The sequence below is a fragment of the Nelusetta ayraudi genome, unplaced genomic scaffold (assembly GCF_046127955.1).
Source record: "Nelusetta ayraudi isolate G7.1 ecotype Tasmania unplaced genomic scaffold, CSIRO-AGI_Nayr_v1 ptg000002l, whole genome shotgun sequence".
Classification (NCBI taxonomy): domain Eukaryota; kingdom Metazoa; phylum Chordata; class Actinopteri; order Tetraodontiformes; family Monacanthidae; genus Nelusetta; species Nelusetta ayraudi.
The window spans coordinates 10,494,859-10,510,643 of NW_027466052.1; the positions used below are offsets into that span (position 1 = coordinate 10,494,859).

At 46.8% G+C, this 15,785-nt stretch overlaps 1 long non-coding RNA gene across 1 annotated transcript in view; it reads left to right on the top strand.

Moving 5' to 3' along the window:
• The window catches only part of LOC142886412 (uncharacterized), a 61,706-nt gene extending 46,866 nt beyond the window's left edge, over positions 1 to 14,840 (top strand). The window contains exon 3 of the long non-coding RNA XR_012926422.1: positions 14,479 to 14,840. This is a non-coding gene — a long non-coding RNA (uncharacterized LOC142886412). The remainder of the gene's footprint in view (positions 1 to 14,478) is intronic.
• The last annotated feature ends 945 nt before the right edge of the window (positions 14,841 to 15,785 follow it).

The window sequence follows — 15,785 nt, forward strand, 5'->3', positions numbered from 1 at the left end:
CTGTCCCGCGAGCTTTCCGCACTTTCATTGATGCAAATCAAAGTGATTCATCCGTGAACCACCTCTCTGTATTTGTCACACCAACTACAGCGACGTTCACTCAGCAGGATAGAGTGGTCCCAATCTGACTTTGTTTTTCTTCCTGTATGTTTTCTTTAATGACAGTTTGAACTGCACAAGTCAGATTCCCCCCCCCCCCAATCCAACCCATCTTACTTTTATACTGCACATGGTTCTAACTCGTGTATACATCAGCACTGCGGGCAAAGTCGGTGAAGGAAGGTGAAGAATTGTCAATTGATTAAATAATTATGATGTAATTAACAGTTTTGCCACAGTAATCCTGTTGCATTACTCCGTTTCTTTAAAAAAAAAAAAAAAAGTAGTTTAATTACAGTAGTGGATTACTTCGTAATAGATGACTCGCCAACACTGGTGCCCGGTACCAAAATAATCAGGTGAAGTCAAAGAAATGTGGAACAGGAGATGAAGAATGAGTGGAGTGAAAGGCTCCTGTTGTGTGTTGCTTCCTTATGTGTTCACATCTCATGAGGACCAGGAGTTCTGCTAATTGCTTCCGGATGCTTTTTGCACATTAAGTACACGTTGCTGCTGTGCTGCTTGCACGGCCCTGTGTTTCATCACCTTCACATCCCTGTAATGCTGCATGTAAGTGCACACCCCATCACTTGTGCAGCCTCGCTCCTCTCACTTGAAGTCAAGCGTGACTTTTTCGACACTTCCGTTAGTCTTGTGTTTTAGGTCATCGTCCCCATTTTCACGTTTTTCTAATCTGAACACTCTCCTGTGCGATGCACCAAGATCATGACACCTACATTTAGTTAACGCGGTGGAATTTCCCTCTTGGCAGTGAGTGAAGGAGTGCTGCGCTGTTATCTCCGCCCGCGTTATGAGTTATCCTCTTCCCCGGCTGAACGGGGCAGATTTACTGTTAAAGAGACCATTGAGGAGACGCTGATTGCCCAATCAGATCCTGTTTATAGACCAAACCGCCAATGAAGGGTGCACCACACTCATTTTGTGCTTCACAATCTGTGGCCCATTTAGCAGCCCCTGCACAGACCGAGCACGCTGCGAGACAAACGTCTGTCAGCATTTGTGGGAGCGCTCGCAGGAGACTCTGGTCTCTCTCTCTCTTTTTTTCTTTCTTTTTTTTTCTCATGCTTGCTTGTAAATTCAGAAGCCATTTTATTATAAACCGAATTAGTAATAGTAATAATAATAATAATAATAATAATTATTATTATTATTATAAATCCTGGCTTTTAAAAGCTCATTTAAGTGAATTTCACACCTGGGCTACATAATTCAAGCAAGTGATTCAATTAAGGAGGGAAATACTGTCAGACAGAATTGCTTTCATCACTTTCTTCTCCCTTCTTGTTTGCTGTTCAGCCAAAGTCTTCAAATCAGCGTGGCGGAGAAACAATATCTAGAGGACATTGGGCTCTAATTTCTTTGCAAATGGATGCTGTCTAATGTTTTTTTTACAATCTCCAGAATGCTGCTGGGGTTTATTTACCCACTTTTATATAACTTGACATTGAAACGTTGAACTGCAAGAACTTCGGGAAAGACTGTACATGGAAATAACTTTTTAATATATATATTTTTTTCATTTTTTTTTAATACAACCACGTGGTATTGTGTTCAATTGATTTTTTTTTTTTTTTAAGTTTTCTTCTCACACATCTCAAGTAGCATTTAAGGTCAAGCAGCCTCGGCTGTTGGAAAATTTCAGCATCATCAAACAATCTCAATGAATCATTCGTCAGTCTGTCACACACACACACCCCCATATACACACACACCCCATCAAGACCAGCGAAAGCAGCGGGCGGATCAAAAGGGCAGGTACCGAAACTAAAGATGAGCCTGGCAGGACGTTTGTTTCTCACACAGCGTTATGAGTAGCACGACCTCGACCCCAACCCGAGCCTGAGCCTGGTGCGCAGCGCTGCTTTCTCATCTGAGTCAACCACTGCAGGCCTCTCCAGCCCAGTCATATGCACATCCGGATTGATATTTAAAAAAAAAGAAAGAAAAGTGAATCAGCGTGTGGATCCGTTGCTCGGTGTGGATTTCCCAGCTGCCGAGACTCGACTGCTGCCATCACTCCGACTCTAATCAGCGAGCGAGGAGATTCTCTCCTGCTGCTGCACATGAACGACCCGTTTCGCTGCAACTGGCGGCGCGAGAGAGCGCGACAGAGAGAGCGAGAGAGGCAGAGAGAGAGAAAGAGAGAGAGAGGCCTCCGTTAACCCCTGCCGCGTCCGGCCGCTGTCCCCCTCCCCCTCCGCCTCCCCGCAGATCCCGTAAACGTTTGCCATCCGGAAGAGCCGCCGCAGGAGATCGATACCCATCAGGCCGCCAAAATAAATACATTCATCACGCGCCGCCGTACTTGCTGCACACCGCAGCGAGTGCTGCTGCTTGTTACGTCTGATTGGAAGCAGAGATAGAGAAGTTCCGTCACCGTTAACCGTCTGCGAAAGAGGAAAAAACAAGAATCAGGTGACGGACATGTTGTCATTCCAACTGATTTTTTTTTTTATTATTTTTTTTTTAATAAAACGACTCCCCTCCTCTTCTTCAGCTTCCCCCTCGTCTTCAGTTGCGGCCCGAGCCCCTTCTCAGCGTTTTAAAGTCCCCATCTGAGGGAAATCTCCTCCTTCTGTCGCCTCCTCCGCCGCAGATCCAGGAACAGGCGTTTGAGTAATTACGGCGCATTATCGCGGAGGAGCGTTTCATCGCCGCAAGTTTCCCTCCCAACCCTCCCCACCCAAACCACCCCCGCCGTAGCCGCGTGGCGAGTCGGTGACAAACGAACGGCCGTTTTTAATTTCTGTCGGGAGAAGAAACACATGGCTGGAGCCAGTGAAGTCAGCGTTCTCATTCTGCCACTGACTGAGACCATCTGGAGCAAATCGAGTTTCTCCCTTTGAATCAACAGCTGTTAGAAGCGGCGCGGACGCGTGAAACCCCCTCCGCCTCCCCCCCGTCTCCCATCTACCCCCCCGCCCCCACACCTCCCGGCCGGCGCGTTTTTGCTTTCCAATGGCTCGAAGCTCCGAGCGGCAGATCTGGTTGCAAGTTTGCAAAAGAACAAAACCAAAACAAAACCCCAAAAAAACATGCATGTTGCACCTTCGTCTCCTCCTCCTCCTCCTCCTCTTCCTCGGCCCTTCCTGAACGAGGGTTTGACCATATCAGTCAATCTGTCAGCGAGCGACAGTTTTACAACACATGCACTACACTGATGGGTGCCATCACTCACAGGACAACGTGCTCGCACGCACGCACACACACACACACACACACACACCCTGACACATAAAACGATCAAAAGGAAGACGTAGCGAGAGGGCTGGAGAGGATAAAAGAGCGGAAGCATGGCAGGGTAAAAATAACCCTTGTGTCTCTGACGGAGTCGTGCGGCGAGAGGAGGCGAAAGAAAAAAGAAAAAAAAAAACGGCCGTCTTTCATGGTTTCATCTTTGACACTTTTCTTCTTTTTTTAACGTTTTCGGAAGCCGTCGCAGGTAGACTTTCCTCTCTGCGGTGCCGAGATGAGCTCTTTCTTTTTTTTTTCCGCTGCCCAGAGGACAACTTGTTCCACTCTGCTGGCAAAGACAACCACTCACTCGGTTCGCCCTTAAGTCCTAAACGATCTGAAAGTGCACGGAAGTGGTTCTGTGTGCGTAAATATGTGATTTTTACGCGCGAGCACGGCAAAGATTCATTGTGATTGGGGTTCCACCAGTCATCGGGTGACGGTGAGGCTTTCCGCTGGTGTTTTCAGACGCTGGCCTGACTCATCATCGATTCATGACCCTGAAACATGCGGCTTTTTCACGGACTTCTTGCATATTTCTTTTTCCACGGTCACATTAATTCCAGATGTAATACTTGACGTCATCATGACGTCAGGTCACCCAGCTCTCCGCATTTCAGCCTGATTATGGTTTATTTGTTTATTTCTCTTTTATTCTAGGACGTAAAATGTGTCAATCACGTTGGGAGAAGAAGGTTTCAGTATCATTTGTCTTTCTGCTAATAGACTGATTATAGGTTTGTATGCTGCTTTTCATTTAGCACTCTGCCCCACTGTGAGACTGATAACAGCCCTGCCAGCAGACACAGGGGAGGAGAGTCTTTGACAGGTGGAAGCTGCCCAGCGAAGAAAAGACCAATCTGTTTGTTGGTTTACACGAGGAGGGGTTTCGCTTCTGGTCTTCACCACTTGTTTAACCCCCCCACCCACACACCACCAACCACCCCTTCCTGTTTTAAAGAACTGTAACTTCAAGTGAGGGGCGTCGCAGTGATGCGTTCACAGTCGGGCTCTGTTGTGTTTTGCTTTGGTCTGGGGAATTTTTTTTTTTTTCCAGTGCATCGACTTGGCCCGCCGCTCTGGAAGTGTCTCTCAAAAGCTTTTACTCCTGATTCCTCGACCCCTCACTCCTCCCTCTGTCCCATCACTCCCTCTTTCATTCTCCTCCTCCTCCTCCTCCTCCTCGCCTGCACGCATCGAGCGCAAGATGTCAGATTATTCTCCCGGCAGACGCCGCGCTGCCTGACGGAGGAGCGGCGCTGTATATCACAGGCCCCTGTTTTGATCACTTAAAAAGGCTGCCTGGTATTAGGCAGAAGAGCCGGCGCCGACACAAAAGCAAACAAAAGTGTTTCATCTGTCGTGTTTATCACGGGGCCATATGTGCTGCGTTTACTGCCTTTTTTTTTCTCCTTCTCTTTCCTGTTGGTGATACGACATGAAATCACGCGTTCAAGAAAACATCTCAGGGCCGCAGATGGCCGTCCTCCAGGATAAAGGCGCGTCGCGTGCAGCATTAATCCTCGCGCTGAGATGTTTAAGTGTTTCACCTAAAGGGAAATCCTCCCGCACGTCACATTGGTTTATTTATTTGTTTGTTTTTCTGGAATATTTCCCATTGCTCCGCCTCGGCTCCGTGCGTTGCATTGCTGGCTGCGTGTGTGGGCGGGGTCAGCCCCACCGTGCAGGCCAGTCGCTCAGCATATTGTCTCCGTGGCACCTGCACCCTCCACCTCCCAGATTAATAAGTGCAGCGTCCGCGCTGGCAGAGCTTGCGTGGATAGCAGAAATTACAATACTAATTCAGGACTAGGGATTTATGCAGCGGCTCCGCTGGGGATTTATGACGCGCTGAGACAAGAGTGGGGCATGTGTGTGTGTGTGTGTGTGTGTGTGTGTGTGTGTGTGTGTGTGTGTGTGTGTGTGTGTGTGTGTGTGCGCGTGCCGCTAATGCTAGCAAAAGTGATTAGCTCAGTGGCGGGAAGTGGAAAAAAAACAAAAAGACATGCGTTTGTAGTCCTGCAATTATTATTGTGTTTCTCATCACTTAATGACTTTGAACAATGCAGTTAATGGTATTATTGGCCGGCGACCAGAAATGAGGTGTATATAAACTTGATGGCACTTTTTGGCCGATAAATCACTCCGCCGCGCAACGGCAATATTTAAATTTGCGTTATTAAAATCACCCGGAACAACACTTTAAGATTTATGTTTTGTTATTTTATTAGGGATTGATTATCATCATCATCGTCGTCATCAGCAGCAGCAGCACCGTGGCTGTATCTGATTTGTGTGGAGGCAGCCGAAGCGTGGCTGCTTTAATCCATTTTGATTGCCCTGCGGAGGAGTGCCACTGCCGCCGCCGCTGCCGTGCTGCTCCAGTGGACAGCCCCCGTGGAGCTCTCCTGATTGGCCGAGGGATGGGAAGGAATTTATCCGCCCTCCTGTTTTTTCTGTCCCTGATTGTTTCAAGTGTTTGTATCGCGATACAGATGCGTTGATTCTGCTTTTTTTTCTCCCCCCTTACGACATAATATGAGAAGTTTGTCCATTGTGATGAGGTTTGATTGACTGTGGGCAAGTGGGAATAAAGATGCCCGACTCTGAGCCCACTTCAAACAACTCCTGCTCTCTGTTTTCCGACTCTGATAGAAAGTTTTCCGCTCAGCCGCGGAGAAGCGGTCGCCGATACGGCAGCGGAGTAAAACCGGCTCTGGGAGAAAGTGTGACAGCTCTGAAATTACAATTGAGTTTCCTGCGTCCCCCCCTTCTTCTCCTCCACATCGTCCCCGGTCTTCAAGCTCCGCTTCTCCCTCTTCTCCGCCTCTCTGACGGCTCAATAACAGGTGCCATGCTAAGAGAGCTGTTAAAGCTGTCCCTTAGTGGTTGTGTCAGCAGCAATGTTCGGCTCGAGCCTTCCAACCTGCTCACCGTGCAGGAAAAGAGAGGCAGGGAGGAAAAAGTCTCTCCGCCTCCCCTCCCCCTCCCCACCCAAATGATGCCCACTGGGAGCCATCGTGCGCTAAATTTTGCTGGGCGGGCCCCCCCACCCCACCCCCTCGTTTTCTGTCTCATGGCCCCCAGACTCCGATTTACAGACGGAGCCATATTGGTCCTTTCTGCTTGGTGGGGCCTGAGCAGCTGCATTCAGCAGAAAAAACAGGCAACAAATAAAGAAATAAATAAAGAAATCAGCAAACATTTTGTGCCATCTGCAGAAATTTAACTGTTTAGTCAGTTTTTCTGACTCTTTTTTTTCTTCTATTTTTTTTTGTAATATTTTCTTTTGATTTAACATGGATAATAAATATAAGCAGTCATTGATGGCTCCTCTCATGGTTATTTTCCAGGGTGCAAGTTGAGATTCCCCCGTGGGTTTTTTCTCTTTGTTTCCCTGCTGGTTATATTCGAGGGCTTGAACTATTTTCTTTTTTTTTTTATGATATACTGCACTTTCAATACCCTTATGTTGCAGTTTAGTTGCCTGAGAGAGCAGTGAATCCAAACCTTTCCTGACTTCTGTCCAAACATTATGTCAAACCAGAACTCTGGCAGCTGTAGAAGTTTGGAAACTGTCGGCGCATAAATTTTTCAAGCAAAGTAGGAGGAGACCATTAAAAAAACAGAAAAAACAAGACTTGGGGTTTAACTTTAATTTCTTTTTTTGTGTGTTTGTGCATATCTGTATGTTTTAATGAGGCCTCTTGATTGCAGTCTGGACACACTCGCCTCATAAAAAGGCCTCACTCACCACTCATCACAAAAATCACCTGAAGTCGTCTAGTTTTCTGTGTCAAAACAAACACATCCTGCCTTCCTGAAGACACTCGCACGAGGTGATTGCTTACCCCTCAAAACTCGAGAAGTTCTCCGCTAAAATCTGTGCAAATGAGGCGGCTTTGTGAGAAGACGCGCGCAGCCAGAAGCGGGCCATAATCAGCGGCGGATTGTGTGCAAACAAGAGATGCTAAGCACCCCAAAACCCTCGGTGAGCGACGGGCTCGCTCGCGGGGAAACGCACGGTTACGTTGGCGGAGATAAGCTGGCCAGGTGATTGCTCCTTCACGTCGCCTGATGAGCGACTCAACCCCCACAACTCTCCTTCCAAGCAGCAACTCCGGGAGTCAGTCTGTCCCCGGACACACAAACTCATCTCTTCCTCCCTTTTTTTTTCAATGTAAGAGGCAGGAAGAAGAGGTGGAGATATACAGTGGAGAGCATATAGGATATAGGAAATCTAATTTTAGCTTTCATACCATCACAGGGCGTTTCGTTTTACGCACACAAAAAAATAACAAATTTCAAAGGTGACCTGATGGGTTTCATTACAGCTGATTGATCGGCTCACGTGAAGGTGTCACACTATGGACAGAGGAGACACAGTGCACCTGGAGGATTATGTAAAGGACATAGAGGCCATCTAAACAATGGCTCCTATGCGAGCTTGTGATGCATTCCAAATCTGCATCTTTCTTTTATTTTCTTCTTTTCTTGATCTTTTAAACTGCAGATTTTTTTCTTTTTTTTGCCTGAACATTGCAGTTATCTGCTGGAGCGTAATTCTCAATCTGCATCTGTTAGTCTGAAAAACCATTACTAAAAAAAAAAAAATGTCAGAAACAAGGTAAAGTTCTATAAAAAAAAAAAAAAAAAAAGTTTAAAAAAGCATTTTACTACCAGCATTTTTTCTTTTCTTTCTTTATCAAATTACATTTGAACAGTGAAATCATAAAGTACACACAGTGGCTACTTAATTGGGTACAACCTGCCAGTCCTGGGTGCCTAAAGAGGTGTTTAGTGTTCCTACATTCTATTCTGCAGATCTTGGTTGTAACCTGTAGTGTTTTCCTCCCGTTATTCCTTTATAACATCCAAGCGTAGTGTCTGTCTATTTTGACCTCTGACCCCTGAAGTCTGCAAGGCGTTCTCCTCTGCACAACTGCAGCACACTCGACAATTCTCTGTAAGCTGATGCTGTCTGTGAACTTCAGTGTAGATTTACAAGTCCCACGTGTGAGTGCATGGAGCTGTGGCCATATGATTGGCTGATATTTGTTCTTGTAAACAATTGAGATTTTTCCTTGGTAAAGTGGCTGGTGAGTGCATAGTCTAAAATACATACATTTAAAAATTGACCTAAGTGTAATGTAACATTTTTTTAAAAATAAATGGGTGTAAATATTGATCAGTTTGTCACCAACCTTGTTGCGTTACCATGAGGAAAGCTGACGAAGGCAGCAGTTATTTTTACACGTATCACCGTTTGGTTTGGGAACAAAAGTCCGTGAATCTCTCTTCTCAACTAGTAAATAACCCCCCTTGCAATTCATCATAAGAACAAGAAGGAAATGTCAAGGGCACGAGAGTTCCCCCGGTTTGTTCCTCCTCTCTGTCGAGGTCACACAGGAAAAATCTAAACCGTAACACACAAGCAAAAACAACACCGGCGCACATGCTACTGTACACGGTGACCGCACACTGTGCCTCGCACAGGTCAAGGCAGTGACAAATCACTGGGAGCTGGGCGCGGGGGCTGAGGTGGGACTAATTGAAATGAACTTTATGGTGGAAGAGGACGGGAGGCGACGCTGGCACCTAATTAAACATGAACTTTTTTATCCTCTGTTTGTGTCGACATCATGGGGGCCTAAATTTAAACCCGCCTTTGTTGGGCCGAAACCTGGCGACGCAGGCAGAAGTGTGAGCGCCGCGATGGAATAAGGTCATCACTGTTTTGTTTTGTTTTCTGGTCCGAAAACATATTTTTCTCCTTGTCTGCAGTCAGTGGCGACGCTCCTCCGGAGGCCGCGGCAGCAGCACATTTATTATCCGCTCCTTCCCAGAGACTGAAGCACATATGGTGCGATGCGGCGCGTTTTCGCTGTTTGTTTGTGCTAAATGTGAGCTGCGTCGCCGCTGGCCTACATCCCGCGGCGTCTCCGCGTTGGACCTGCTCGCCGCGCTGGTGGGAAGTCCTGCGGACGGAGGACAGAGTCTTGGCTGCTTTTGTTTGTTGCCGTTTGAGCGCCTGCTCTATTTTTCCGCACTACTTAGGCGAAGGATACGGCCCAGTGCAGGGGCAGCGAGGTTTCCCAGTAACAGCCCAATTCCTCAGTGGCTGTTTAGAGTGTATCCAGCAGTGCTAAGTGTTCTCCTCCCGGTGCCTGATCAGAAAACAGGACCACTTTAGTCAGTTTGTTTAAAGTCCCCAGAGTGGGCTCTCATATCTTCCATGTGCTCCCCGTTTTCCTTTCGCTGCTTCGTCTCCTTTGCGTGTGTGTACATGCTTCAGTACTTGCACACCTCTATGCACGCAGACACACACACACAGACACACTCCTGTTTCCATGCACGTTTCTTGATAATTTTCTAATTTTTCTTCTTTTTTTTCTAAATGTATTTATTGAAAAGGGGCAGTGCATATTGATGAACGTGTAAATGTAAATATGCCAGAATTAGCCAAAGGCTACTTTCCATCTGCAGTCCCTGGCAGGTCAGAAGACATAACAAAACAATGACAAATACAAAATGTAAAATACAAAAGAATTACAATACGATAGAAGATTTGGATCAATTCTGCTTTTCCTTTTAGACCATCTTAAATAATTTTCACTGCAATGATTAGATTAAGTGTTTGAAATGGCATTCTCAGAACCCCGCTCCATCTCGCTCTCACTTCGAATAAATTTAAGACTTAACCTCGTGGAAACACGGCGTGCTCCTTTTCCCCCCTCATTTTTCTTCCTGGTGGAAAACTTTATTTTCTGCAATCCTTGAGCCTTGAGAACATCAAATGTAAGATCTTAGTGGGAATGATGCTGGTCTTTCATCCTTTAAACCATGGGTGGACCTGACTCAGGCACTGGAATTATTAATGAAACACAGTTCACAGCAGGCTGTAATCAATTCCATTTTTTTTTTTTTTTTTCTTTTTAAGGAAGTTATATTATTTTATTTGTCTAAATCATGGTCCTGAGTGTATGCTTTTATTAGTCACTATCTCACCCAAACCTATAAAATGATAATTAGAATTATAGCTGGCATTTTTTTAAATATTTATTTTTAAAGATCGGAGGCTTAACAGGGTTATTCTTCAAAATTACTCGCTGAAGGTCAAATCTCCGCGGTACACCGCCAAACATAAAAAAAAAAAAAAAAAAAAAAATTGGAGTTGGAAAAAAAAAAATCCTTTGCATCTAATTGAAGCCTCAACATGAAGACGTCGTCTCCCTGTTTTCCCTGTCCTGCTCTGCTCTGCTTTCCTTGTGTAAAGGTGAAGTTTTCTCACAGGAGCTGACAAGTGTGAAATTACGATGGGAAGTGCTTCATACCCTGCCATTTACCTTCATTCATTTCCACCACCGCATACTGACACACACGCACACACACACACGCACACTGGCACTCAGCATGCTTCGCTCTCTCTACGGTCCACAGCTGACTGGCTGATATGACAGCCAGGAGTGGGGGAGGTGGAAACACCAGGCCGTGCCGTGCGTGACAGTCCTGCCGTCTGACGCTCCAAAACTCCGCAAAAGCGTATTCGGAGTTGCGTCGAACGCGGCCGGAGCGGAAGGTGCAGCCGCGTTGAGGACGAGTCTGGGAGTAAATATAGAGCGACATAGATTATAGTTCATCTATAAGCGCCGGTTTCCAGGTCAGGCTGTGGATCCATACTGTAAGTCGGAGGAGTTCAAAGAGACGCTGCTGAGACGGCTCCCAGGACACGACCCCGTCCTCCACTTTCCTCGCGGTCAAGATCACAACATTAAATCAAGTTGTCCTGCTGCAACGCCTCTAAACAGCCACCTTGAAAAAAAAAAAAAAAAATGCTGGAATTTTTCAGTGGGGCATTTGCACTCGCGCAGCGTTTTGCAACTTTTATGGGGCAGAACTTCAAACTCTGGTCTGTTTTGTTTGCACATTTCTGCTGTCTTCTCTGCATACAAATGTATTTGTCGAACGACGCAATGTCACGCAACCAAATCATCCAAATTTGATGCACAGAACGGCAAAGACTTCATGGTGTCACTTCCTGTGGAGCTGTGTACGGTGTGTGAGCAACGTACACGTCGTCATGGCAGCTGGCAAATTAACCTTCAGTGTTTTTCACGTGAGGGGGAAATTTCAAGTGACGTGAAATCGGGGGTTTTTAGGTAGAGAACGTGTGCTCGGTGCTGCAGAAGAATCAAAAAGTGTTGTCGCCTGCCGCCCGTCCTCCTCCTCTATATGCACATAACGTTCAGAGACTGAATAGAAAAGCGTCTCCCTCGGCCCTCGTTTATCGTGCGCGTCGTCTGAAAGTTATCCTGCTGACTTTGTGGCCGGAGGAGGCGAGGAGACACCGGGCGATGGCGAGCCTTTGTCTTTGAAGGCTGCACGCTGTGTCCGTATCGCTGTTGCAGCGTAATTGATACAGGCTCACGCTGTTGAGCTTAACGGAGCCCCATCACGGCCCCCGCGCTCAGATCTCTTACAGCTGTAGGGCTCAGAGCGCTGAGCTCACTCGCAGAATCACACAGCCTCACACGCGCACACACAGACACGCACTCTCAGAAACACACAACACCCAGCTGGCTTCTGGCGAGATCACAGCTAAAGAGATCCAGAGCAGTGAAGCTGGTTACACTTACACTAATGGAGATGAGCTGCCTGGTTAGCTCAACGGAAAATTGAGCAGAGTTGATGCTTATTTCATCACAGCAGTGGTCCGTTCCTCCAGGGAAGGAGCGCACACACACACACGGACTCACACACACACACATGCGCACACACACAGACACACAGACACTGATTTTAAATCATTCTGAAACAAAGAGAGAGAGAGAAAAAAAATGCTCTGCTGTCTGCGGTCATAAACTGAAGTGCACTCTATGTTTTTTCGTCTAAGTGGCGTGCGCAAAGGAAGCTTTTTTTTTTTCTTTTTCTTTCTTTTTCTTTTTCTTTTTTTTTCTGCGGGGACACGCTGTGCTGGATCAGTTCAAGCGTTGACAAGGAGCTCCTCTCGCAACGGCTCTTTAGTAGCGAGCGCATTAAATCATGTCACCGCCGGTCCGGAGGAAGAATCTGGGCCACACCTGAGTGAGCTCGGTGCCCCGCCGGCCCGCCCGCCCAGCGCTGCAGCGTGGCGGAACCCACCGAGGAGCACTGGCGAGCAGGAGGAGGTCCTCCCGCCTTTATCCCTCGGCCTGACATTCTGTGACATTTAAGAAGTCGTTAAAGGTGCGAGCGTGTGAAGCGGGGAGAGCGGCGCGGCTCCTCGGGCGGAGAGAGACCCTCCGCGCTGTCGCCGGGTAGAACCTCGTCGGGGCGAACTGATTATGCTGTCAGGAGAATCAAAGCGTTACGTTCCGCACTCCTCCAAGGGTGTTTTCCTTTTCTCTCTTTTCTCTCACTTTTTATTTTTTTTTCCCCGTGTTGACAAATCGCGCATGGCGGTGGCGCTGCGAGGGGCCTCCAGTTCCTCCCCGCGTCTACTTCCTCTCCGCGGCCCCTCGCAGGCAGGAGGATCCAGGGCGTTATCGGCTCTGCCCGCCTCTCTCTTCTGCGCTCAGCCTCGGCTGTGACACAATCACAGGGTTCTCTCCTCCGCCAGATAAGAGTCTTTCCTCTTTTTCTTTTTTTTTTACGAGCCCCTCTTCCTCCCCAACAACAAACAGCCGTTAAAGCGTGGCCTGATGTGGCTCCTGCTGCCGCCGCTGACAGCTAATGTCCTGCTATTTGTCCATCGCTGGCATTCGTCTCCATAAAGGCTCCCGGCTGTTAAAAAAGAAAAGAAAAAAAACAAAACCCTGCGCCGCTGACCTGCGTCGTTAGGGGGCCGACCCTGTCTTTACGGCGGTAAATGTTTGTTTAGGGGAAGCCCCCCTCCCTCCCTCACCCCTGTCTGAAGTGGCGGTTAGCCTTTTGGAGACGTGAGGAGACCCTCAGGTTCAAAGCCCTTCCTCTGCCTGTCTGCTCCAGTCAGTGGCGCAGCCAGAAATGTTTCCTTGTGGTGGCCACAGGATGAGATTGTGTGTCTCACACAGGGGCGGCAATAAGTAGATACCTAAAGTGATGTCTGTCACTAATCACAGCCCTTTGTGACATCACAAAAGGCCAAATTCCAGAAGTGTGTGTATTATCACATATTACAGGTGCAGCAAGCAGGAGAAGTCAAAGATGGACTTTTTCGACATTGAATTGATAGCTTTACTTTACCAAGAGACTCTTTTCTTATATATTCATGTATAAATTGTTGTGGTGGAGAAACAGTGAGTTTCTGTTCCGTCTCATTTTTCGTTTGTATCATATTGAAATAATAATTAAAAAAAAAAAAAATTGCAATCTCGCCATTAACACATGAGAACCCAGCTGTGCAATGTGCTGAATTAATTTACAATCGAGACTGAGTGGATTCATCTCAAAAACTTTCAGTAATCATCCCCTAATCTCCTAAATCACGTAAAATGACTAAACCAGAGTGAGACTCAGTTTCACACACCTCAGCTTTTTTTTTTTTTTTTTTTTTTTTTTTTTACCATGAGAAGTTTGAGAAGCATTTTTGCTGACACATAAACAGATCTGCGGAAGAAAGTACAATACCTTTAAATTTTTTTTATATATGTGTAAATGCTCAGTCCAATAAAGATCATTGGACACTGCATTTGTATATCTGGTCACATTATGTGAAATAAAACAACTGAAATTATCACTGTGAAGCTCTCTGCCTTCACGCCATTGACTGAGGTATCTTTTCTCTCTCCACAACGATTAAAACCACCTCGCTGCACTTAAATCTCTCTGTGTTAGTAGTTGCGGAAGTCGGGCTGGGTCACTGTTAAACCTCTGCCCATCAATCTGCAACACATTCTGCACATGAGGAGGTCTTGACATTCTGACAAGAATGGAGTCCCCGGTGGTGCCTGAGGGACGTAAGTAACGGAGAAGGGAAGAAGTGGTGACGGAGTGACTGAAGGTCGCTGCAGGCCCTCACCTACGTCTCTGCTCATGGGGGGGGGGGGTTGGTTGATGGTTGGGGGGTTTGGGGAATTTAAACAGGGCTCGCACCTGTGCTGTCCTCTGTGGTGGTCTCTGCTGAACAGCCGTGGTGTACACTTGATGTTGTCTCTGTCTCTCCAGGGCGCCAGCCACAGGCCTGCGTGCTGCACCGCCGCACATGTGCAAACATCAGCTTTAGCTGCTTCAGCTGCGGCAGGAGGAAGGTAAGCAACGCAAGAAAACTCCAGAGGGGATCGGCGTCATACTACACGCCTGCAAACAAGTAAGTGCAGCGGCTACTGCATGTGCTGTCGTTCAGGGCACCCAGTGTGCACATTCGCTCATGTACGGAAACAGACAAAATCAATGGGCCATTTCTGTCGTGCCTAAAGCAAACTGCAAACTTTTTTTCTTTTTTTTTTTTTTTACAGTAAAATGCATAGTTCTTATCATTAAAATAAGAAATACTATCAGTTTTTTTGGTAATACTGAGGTATTGTGGGTCCTTTGAGAAATTTAAGCAGCACCTCAGTCGCTAGATTAGCCGTTGACTTTTGGGGGGCTAAAAAAAAAACTGTCCTGTAACCAAAGTTCCTAGTTCTGGTAGTGGGATTGCGGTGCAAGGTTCTGTTTTAAAGTTTTAAAGCCTTTTTTAAAAATATTATTTTAAAGATGCAAGGGCACAGTGGACTGTGCAGAGCAAAGTCTTCTGAGGAAAGGTGTTTCTAGTTAGGCCATCAATTAGTTACAACCTTCTCTGAACACTGTCAAACCTTCAGCAAATTGGACTGAGGTGGAATTATTCAATTCCAGAACACAGGTGTCAAAAGGGGTCAATGGTGAGCTTATTTCTTTTAGAAATGACATTAACTGTCTCTTCAAATTTGGATGACATTGTTAACAACGTATCAGTATGTAGTGATGTGGCTGAAAGTCAGCTGACCTGACCTTTGCATGTTTCCGTACATAAGATGTTGACGTACGTGTGTGTGTGTGTGTGTGTGTTTACTTTGTCACTGGTAAAAAAAAAAAAATGTCAAAAGAGCTGCAAGAGGCCGGAAGCTCAGTTGGGCCAATTTGAAGTTGTTTAAAGCCAAAACATGGACATCTGTTCCCTGTAATCTTCTTACTATTGACCCTCCACCCTCAGGCTACACACACACACACACACACCCACACACGCCCACACACACACACACACACACACACGCACCCACACGTGCACGCCTCTGAGCGAGTCTGTGGTGTTTGTGACATTGTGACTTGGCAATTAACTGGTGTCCATTGATTATGTAAAAGCAGCTTACCCTGCCAAGGGTCAAGGAACAGACGCACACTGTGGTGCATTGAGCAGGACGGGAGACGTGCGGTCAACATTCAATCACACCCGTCTGACCGACACGTATAGGTGTGGCAGAGTTTGCCTCGTTTTCACTCTGCCTCAGCTT